Source organism: Ailuropoda melanoleuca, chromosome 3, assembly GCF_002007445.2.
Source record: "Ailuropoda melanoleuca isolate Jingjing chromosome 3, ASM200744v2, whole genome shotgun sequence".
NCBI lineage: Eukaryota > Metazoa > Chordata > Mammalia > Carnivora > Ursidae > Ailuropoda > Ailuropoda melanoleuca.
Window position 1 is genome coordinate 138,894,885 of NC_048220.1, and position 8,605 is coordinate 138,903,489.

The 8,605-nt window shown below is 40.3% G+C and overlaps 1 protein-coding gene across 1 annotated transcript in view; it reads left to right on the forward strand.

The window, feature by feature from the left end:
* CTNND2 (catenin delta 2) overlaps nucleotides 1-8,605 on the forward strand; it is a 966,176-nt gene that overhangs the window by 893,284 nt on the left and 64,287 nt on the right. The gene's annotated exons all lie outside the window — the stretch shown is intronic.

Here is an 8,605-nt window from a genome sequence, read left to right on the forward strand (position 1 = left end):
TCAGTTCGATTGTTGACTTTATTTAACGGTTTGTACAGACATAGGTAGAGCAGCATGGATTCATTCACCAAGACCTCTGGGCGCGGTTATCAAAACTAGACCTCTGTGATAATAAATCTTGAGAGTTCATTTTTGTTTTGTTTGTAGAACTCCTGGTTTTGTCATTTTGGTTGCTTTACGTCGCAAAAATATTTTATTCCCTTTCAGCTCATTGACTGGAATCAGTGACCCAGGACCATCAGAGTCCCTTCCACCAGTCTTCACCCCCACCACCTAGAACTTGGATTATTCCATCTGTCTGAGCTGTAACTCCTCAGTGCTCTGGCCATGCTACCTGACGGCGGGGTTCCTTAAGTCATACAGCACAAGCCAAGCCTGGGAGGATGTTGTAGACATTAATTCCACCTACAAAATGCACTTGTTTTTTTAATGGGCTTGTCATGCCTAATTAAATTATATTTCCCTTTCAATATGACATCTATGGCATGGTTAGGGATACAGATTTGATTTTTTCAATTATGTTCTACTAGAAAGGAGGATAGATTCTAGTTTAGTCCATGAAAACCTAGGGTCAAAGAAAGTAAATGGATTAGTCAAGGCATTTTTTATATTATTTAACTACTGTTGTAAGTTGTGTCGACAAGACCAGTCAACATATGTTGTTATATTTACAGGATTATTATTTTTTTTTAAAGATTTTATTTATTTATTTGACAGAGAGAGAGACAGCCAGCGAGAGAGGGAACACAAGCAGGGGGAGTGGGAGAGGAAGAATCAGGCTCATAGCAGAGGAGCCTGACGTGGGGCTCGATCCCAGGATTCCGGGATCATGCCCTGAGTTGAAGGCAGACGCTTAACGACTGCGCCACCCAGGCGCCCCTTTACAGGATTGTTTTAACTTTCCCTGATAATTTATTAGCTTACCTATTTTAAGAATTTTTAATATATGTTTTTCTGAATTCTGAAGGATTAATTAGAATAAGATTCCATTTAAAGAATGTTTCATCTAGTTTGTATAAGCATAACCTGTTAAATCAAGCATTAAGGACAGAGGAAGTAGAAAGAAGGAAGCTTTTGTAACATGCCCATTCAAAAATGGAACATTAGCCACAATTAAATTTGTTTCATTTAGCCTAAGTAATTAATCCTTGTTCTCTTGATCTTGGGTTAGTTAGCAGCCTTTCAAAGTGAATGAGTTCCGGAAATCCTGACTAAATCCCTTAGCAGTCTGAGAGTTGTTCATCTGTGGTGATGATAACACCTCTACAGGGGTACCTGTAGGCAACAGCCTATTTTTTTATTGTCTCAAGTGTTAAGAGTACCTGTTGGAGTTCTTTAATCAGGCTATTTTGATGTTTCTTCCAGCTGACCCAATTATAGATCCGTGGCTCTGACAGGGTTCTCCAGGCAAACATGAGAGAAAATCAGAACCCACCTGTTGATGATAAGGCTGAATGGCTCTGATTACTCATCACAACCAGTAATAACAAAATTGAGACAAGTTTAGTTTTATAAAGGGTTGGTGACTAGCATGAAAGTAAGTACACATTATGGACAATGAGGCACTGAAAATCTCCAGGATCTCATTATCTATCCCATAAAGATTGCATTAGGATTACCACCAACTGAAAAGTCTCTTTTAAACCCAGAAATGGAATCTTTCCTTCAAAAACTTGTTGACCATTACTGTGCCATTCTTTAACGTGAAAGGGACCATGCTTTTAACCAAAGTGGACGGTTCATGAGGGCTGAGGCATAATCATACCACTTGCCATGATTAAGTGGAGGTCGAGTTTCTCTTGTTTTCATTTGCCATGTTTTTTTTTTGTATTGGAAGCTTGATAAATAGACCATCTCTCACTCTAGTATTAAACTAAATAAAAACCTGCAGAATGCCATTTCTAGTACCTGTATTTCATAAGGTGAGGAAGAAAACTCTTTGATATTACCCAGCAACAGTCCCTAAGATGGTTTTAGATGTAAAAGACATTTTTTAAAGATTTATTAGTTTGACTACGGGGTGTAAGTTTGGAGAAGGCAGTTTCAAGAAAGAGTTCTCAGGGGACACAAGATACGAGTATAAGTCCTTAGTGTGTAAAGACAAGGAATAACTGCAGCTTGGTTCAGAATTATCCCGTGTGAACAATTATTCAGACTTTTTCAATAGCCAAGCAATACCATCTTGAATGTTTCACCTGTTGGTCTGTAAGCCACATAAATCAGTTTTAAAATATAGATTTTTTCTGTGTTTTCTCCTCTTTTATAATGAAGTGTTTATATTAGATACCCTTATAGTTACACGATGACAGATTCTTATGATACATTGGCTCCAGAAGTTCCCTCAAAAGAAAGAAAAGGTGCTAGCCACAATACAGAAGGAGTTATGGCTATTGACAGAGCATTTTAAAAAGACTAATAATCTCCCTCTGGCAGGGGGCAAAGGCTCTTTTCACATTCACCTACAGACATACAATTACCTGGAGATCAGCACTTCACTTTTATATCTTCAGCCACTGATCAAAAGTAACTTCAGACTGGGGAGAGGATTCTGGTGAGATGACAGAGTAGGTAGGAAGCACCAGGTAGCTGGTTTCCCACATTGGCAGAATGTGTCTGATGTATTTCAGGACTCTGGAATCTAATGAAGGCTTGCAACTCTCAAGGGAAAGCTTGGAGGGTAGATAGTGATTAATTTCAGTCAATTTCAGCTCTTAACATAGTAGCAGCTTCCCAACCCTCACCTAGATCAACTTAGATGGCAGCTCTGTGTGTGTTCCTGAGCAGTTTGCATGCAGCTGATGGGAACCAGGGTGGGGAGCAAGGACCCTGTCCACCAAATATGGGGGATCTGCATTCTGATCGCTGCTGCTTCTGATCATGGAGGTGCAGACACAGAGGTGAGACTGCCATTTTTGCACCCTTCTCATTGTTGCAAGCCCCTTCTCCTCTGGCTGAGGTGACTTCCAGGGGAATTAAAGGGTTGGCACCCTCGCTTCTCCTTTGGTTCCTTTTTCTCCCCTTTTGGAAACCAGACTTTAAAGACTAGGACATTCAAAAGCAAATGGATATGCAGAGGAAAATAACAGTACCCCATGTGCCCAGAGAAAGGTACAAGGTCTGAAGAGACCTGAGAGGACCTTAAGTTTATACCTTAGGCCGATCCTCTGCACAGAGACAGCTTACAACAATCAAAAACAGAACAAAAACCAAAGAAACAGCAAACTTGGGGAAGGGGAAGAATCTGATTTCCAGGATTACATTATTAGATTCCAGTACCTACTTTTACACACACACACACACACACACACACACACACACAATCATAAGGCATACAAAGAAACAGAAGTATGGCTCATGCAAAGGAAAAAAATAAACCAACAAAACTGTCCCTAAGAAAAACCAGATGGCAGACCTACTAGACAAAGACTTTAAAACAACTATCTTGAAGATGCTCAAAGAACTAAAATGCAATGTAGAGAAAGNACTGCGCCACCCAGGCGCCCCTTTACAGGATTGTTTTAACTTTCCCTGATAATTTATTAGCTTACCTATTTTAAGAATTTTTAATATATGTTTTTCTGAATTCTGAAGGATTAATTAGAATAAGATTCCATTTAAAGAATGTTTCATCTAGTTTGTATAAGCATAACCTGTTAAATCAAGCATTAAGGACAGAGGAAGTAGAAAGAAGGAAGCTTTTGTAACATGCCCAATTCAAAAATGGAACATTAGCCACAATTAAATTTGTTTCATTTAGCCTAAGTAATTAATCCTTGTTCTCTTGATCTTGGGTTAGTTAGCAGCCTTTCAAAGTGAATGAGTTCCGGAAATCCTGACTAAATCCCTTAGCAGTCTGAGAGTTGTTCATCTGTGGTGATGATAACACCTCTACAGGGGTACCTGTAGGCAACAGCCTATTTTTTTATTGTCTCAAGTGTTAAGAGTACCTGTTGGAGTTCTTTAATCAGGCTATTTTGATGTTTCTTCCAGCTGACCCAATTATAGATCCGTGGCTCTGACAGGGTTCTCCAGGCAAACATGAGAGAAAATCAGAACCCACCTGTTGATGATAAGGCTGAATGGCTCTGATTACTCATCACAACCAGTAATAACAAAATTGAGACAAGTTTAGTTTTATAAAGGGTTGGTGACTAGCATGAAAGTAAGTACACATTATGGACAATGAGGCACTGAAAATCTCCAGGATCTCATTATCTATCCCATAAAGATTGCATTAGGATTACCACCAACTGAAAAGTCTCTTTTAAACCCAGAAATGGAATCTTTCCTTCAAAAACTTGTTGACCATTACTGTGCCATTCTTTAACGTGAAAGGGACCATGCTTTTAACCAAAGTGGACGGTTCATGAGGGCTGAGGCATAATCATACCACTTGCCATGATTAAGTGGAGGTCGAGTTTCTCTTGTTTTCATTTGCCATGTTTTTTTTTTGTATTGGAAGCTTGATAAATAGACCATCTCTCACTCTAGTATTAAACTAAATAAAAACCTGCAGAATGCCATTTCTAGTACCTGTATTTCATAAGGTGAGGAAGAAAACTCTTTGATATTACCCAGCAACAGTCCCTAAGATGGTTTTAGATGTAAAAGACATTTTTTAAAGATTTATTAGTTTGACTACGGGGTGTAAGTTTGGAGAAGGCAGTTTCAAGAAAGAGTTCTCAGGGGACACAAGATACGAGTATAAGTCCTTAGTGTGTAAAGACAAGGAATAACTGCAGCTTGGTTCAGAATTATCCCGTGTGAACAATTATTCAGACTTTTTCAATAGCCAAGCAATACCATCTTTAATGTTTCACCTGTTGGTCTGTAAGCCACATAAATCAGTTTTAAAATATAGATTTTTTCTGTGTTTTCTCCTCTTTTATAATGAAGTGTTTATATTAGATACCCTTATAGTTACACGATGACAGATTCTTATGATACATTGGCTCCAGAAGTTCCCTCAAAAGAAAGAAAAGGTGCTAGCCACAATACAGAAGGAGTTATGGCTATTGACAGAGCATTTTAAAAAGACTAATAATCTCCCTCTGGCAGGGGGCAAAGGCTCTTTTCACATTCACCTACAGACATACAATTACCTGGAGATCAGCACTTCACTTTTATATCTTCAGCCACTGATCAAAAGTAACTTCAGACTGGGGAGAGGATTCTGGTGAGATGACAGAGTAGGTAGGAAGCACCAGGTAGCTGGTTTCCCACATTGGCAGAATGTGTCTGATGTATTTCAGGACTCTGGAATCTAATGAAGGCTTGCAACTCTCAAGGGAAAGCTTGGAGGGTAGATAGTGATTAATTTCAGTCAATTTCAGCTCTTAACATAGTAGCAGCTTCCCAACCCTCACCTAGATCAACTTAGATGGCAGCTCTGTGTGTGTTCCTGAGCAGTTTGCATGCAGCTGATGGGAACCAGGGTGGGGAGCAAGGACCCTGTCCACCAAATATGGGGGATCTGCATTCTGATCGCTGCTGCTTCTGATCATGGAGGTGCAGACACAGAGGTGAGACTGCCATTTTTGCACCCTTCTCATTGTTGCAAGCCCCTTCTCCTCTGGCTGAGGTGACTTCCAGGGGAATTAAAGGGTTGGCACCCTCGCTTCTCCTTTGGTTCCTTTTTCTCCCCTTTTGGAAACCAGACTTTAAAGACTAGGACATTCAAAAGCAAATGGATATGCAGAGGAAAATAACAGTACCCCATGTGCCCAGAGAAAGGTACAAGGTCTGAAGAGACCTGAGAGGACCTTAAGTTTATACCTTAGGCCGATCCTCTGCACAGAGACAGCTTACAACAATCAAAAACAGAACAAAAACCAAAGAAACAGCAAACTTGGGGAAGGGGAAGAATCTGATTTCCAGGATTACATTATTAGATTCCAGTACCTACTTTTACACACACACACACACACACACACACACACACACAATCATAAGGCATACAAAGAAACAGAAGTATGGCTCATGCAAAGGAAAAAAATAAACCAACAAAACTGTCCCTAAGAAAAACCAGATGGCAGACCTACTAGACAAAGACTTTAAAACAACTATCTTGAAGATGCTCAAAGAACTAAAATGCAATGTAGAGAAAGTCAAGCAAATGATGTCTGAATAAAATGGAAATATCATTGGGGCGCCTGGGTGGCTCAGTCATTAAGCGTCTGCCTTCGGCCCAGGGCATGATCCCAGCGTTCTGGGATCGAGCCCCGCATCGGGCTTCCTGCTCTGCTGGGAGCCTGCTTCTTCCCCCACTCCCCCTGTTTGTGTTCCCTCTCTCACTGGCTGGCTCTCTCTGTCAAATAAATAAATAAAATCTTTAAAAAATAAAATAAAATAAAATGGAAATATCATTAAAAAGGTAGAAAACCTAAGAGGAAATTTTTAAGAAAGAAATTCTAGAGCTGAAAATGACAGTCACTGAAATGAAAAATTCACTGGAGGGATTCAAAGGCAGATTTGAGCAGGCAGAAGAATCCATGAACTTGAAGACAGGACAGCTGAAATCATCAAGTCCTAGGGACAGAAAGAAAAAGAACTGAAGAAAAGTGAACAGAGTCTGAAGTATCTGTGAGTCACCATCAGGCAGACCAACATACACACTGTGTAAGTCCCAGAAGGAGAAGAGAGAGAAAAAGGGTCAGCGAGATTATTTGAAGAACTAATGCCTGAGTACTTCCCAGATTTGATGTAAGATGTGAATGTAAATATCTAAGAAGCTCAACCAGCTCTGAGTAGGATAAACCAGAGGGACCCACACTGAGACACATACTGAAACTGTCCAAAGACAAGGACAGAGAGAATCTTGAGATGAGCAAAAGAGAAGTGACTCATTACATTAAAAAGATCCCCAATAAGATTAAAGCAGAATTCTCATCAGATACTTTGGAGGGCAGAAGGCAATGGGCTGTATATTCAAGTGCTGAAAGAAAAAAAACCCTGCCAATCAAGAATCTTGTATTACAAAAGTGCAGAAGAAAGAAAGATATTCTCAGATAAATAAAAGCTGAGGGAGTTTGTCACTAGGATTTTCCTGCAAGCAAAGATNACTTCCTCCCGTCCGTTGGAGCTGATACCACAATGCAAATGCATTATAATGAGTCTAGGGGTCACCCTGGGGCAGAGGTGGAAGAGGAGAATGCATACTCCGCACCTGTGGCTCTTTGGTTCATCAGCTCCAAGGTCTGGGAAGCCATAAGGTCAGGATGTTGTGCTGACCAGGCTTCCAATGTGCAGCTTATCACCATCCTTGCCTCCAGTTCATGTCTCTGTCATTCCCCTTCAGAGACTTGAGACTCTGCCTTGGGGTGTTCCTTCCACCACTCCTGTCTAGCTTCTACTTAACACGAAGACACGAACAGATGGAAAGTGAAAGGGTAGTTGTACACCCATGTTCGCACCAGCATTATTCACAATAGTTAAAATGAAGGAGCAACTCAAGTGTCCATCAGCAGGTGAATGGAGAAGCAAAATGGGCTATATGCATACAATGGAATATTCTTCTGCCTTTAAAGGAAAAGAAATTTTGATATACAATATGGATGAAGCTCAAGGACATTTTATTAAGTGAAATAAATCAGTCACAGAAAGATATACACTGTATGATTCCACTTATATGAGGTACTTAGAGTAGTCAAAATCATAAAGAGTGAAAGTGAAATGGTGGTTGTTTGGGGGATGGGGAGGATAGGGAGTTATTGTTTAATGGTATAGAGTTGCAGTTTTGCAAGATGAAAACAGTTCTGGAGATGGATGGTGGTAATAGTTGCAAAATACAGATTTACTTAATATCACCAAATTGTGTACTTAAAAGTGGATAAGATGGTACATTTTAGAATATGCATATTCCTCCACACTAAAAAAAAAATTGAAAAAGGAAGAGTAAATTTAGAGCATCTCCGCAAAAACTCACAGGCCAGTTGTAGCAGCCGCAGAAACAAGCCGAAGAGGTGCTAAGGTCTCAGAGACAAAGGGGCTATGATGTTTCTGACCCAGCACTGCTCCCCATTCCAGCCTTTTTAAAAATTATCTTTCCTCTAAAGTTGGCTTGAGAGATTTAAGTTTACAAAGACATTTGAGTCATCCCAAAGACCAGCTATACAGAGGACTCTTATCAATGATCAAAAGGGGTACGTAATCGGAAGGGACTCGCGTGACTTCTCTACTGTCTGCCACCTTACAGAGCACCAGGTGGTTAGACCACACACCACTACTCGATATCACTGCCACCAGTGGAGAAACTAAGTGGGCTCAGAAATCAGTTTAGTTCTGAAATAGAAACAGAGTCGTCAACAAACAAACAACAGAGAAGTGAAGAAATCAGCAAGAGCAGGGCCCTGTTGCACCATCCTGAAATTTCCACCAGCTCTTGTCTACACGACAGCTCTGCTAAGAGTGTCCTTCTGGGGCGGCACAGTTGGTTAGATCTCCAGAGGCCATCTGCACCTTCTTACACAGAAAACTCCAGCAAGAAGCATTATAAAGAGAAAATAATTGTTATTTGCAATTTTCCAGAGGTTCTGAACTTAGAAAACTGGCTTAATCAGTCTTACATACGAGTATTTAAAGGACACACACACACACACACACACAC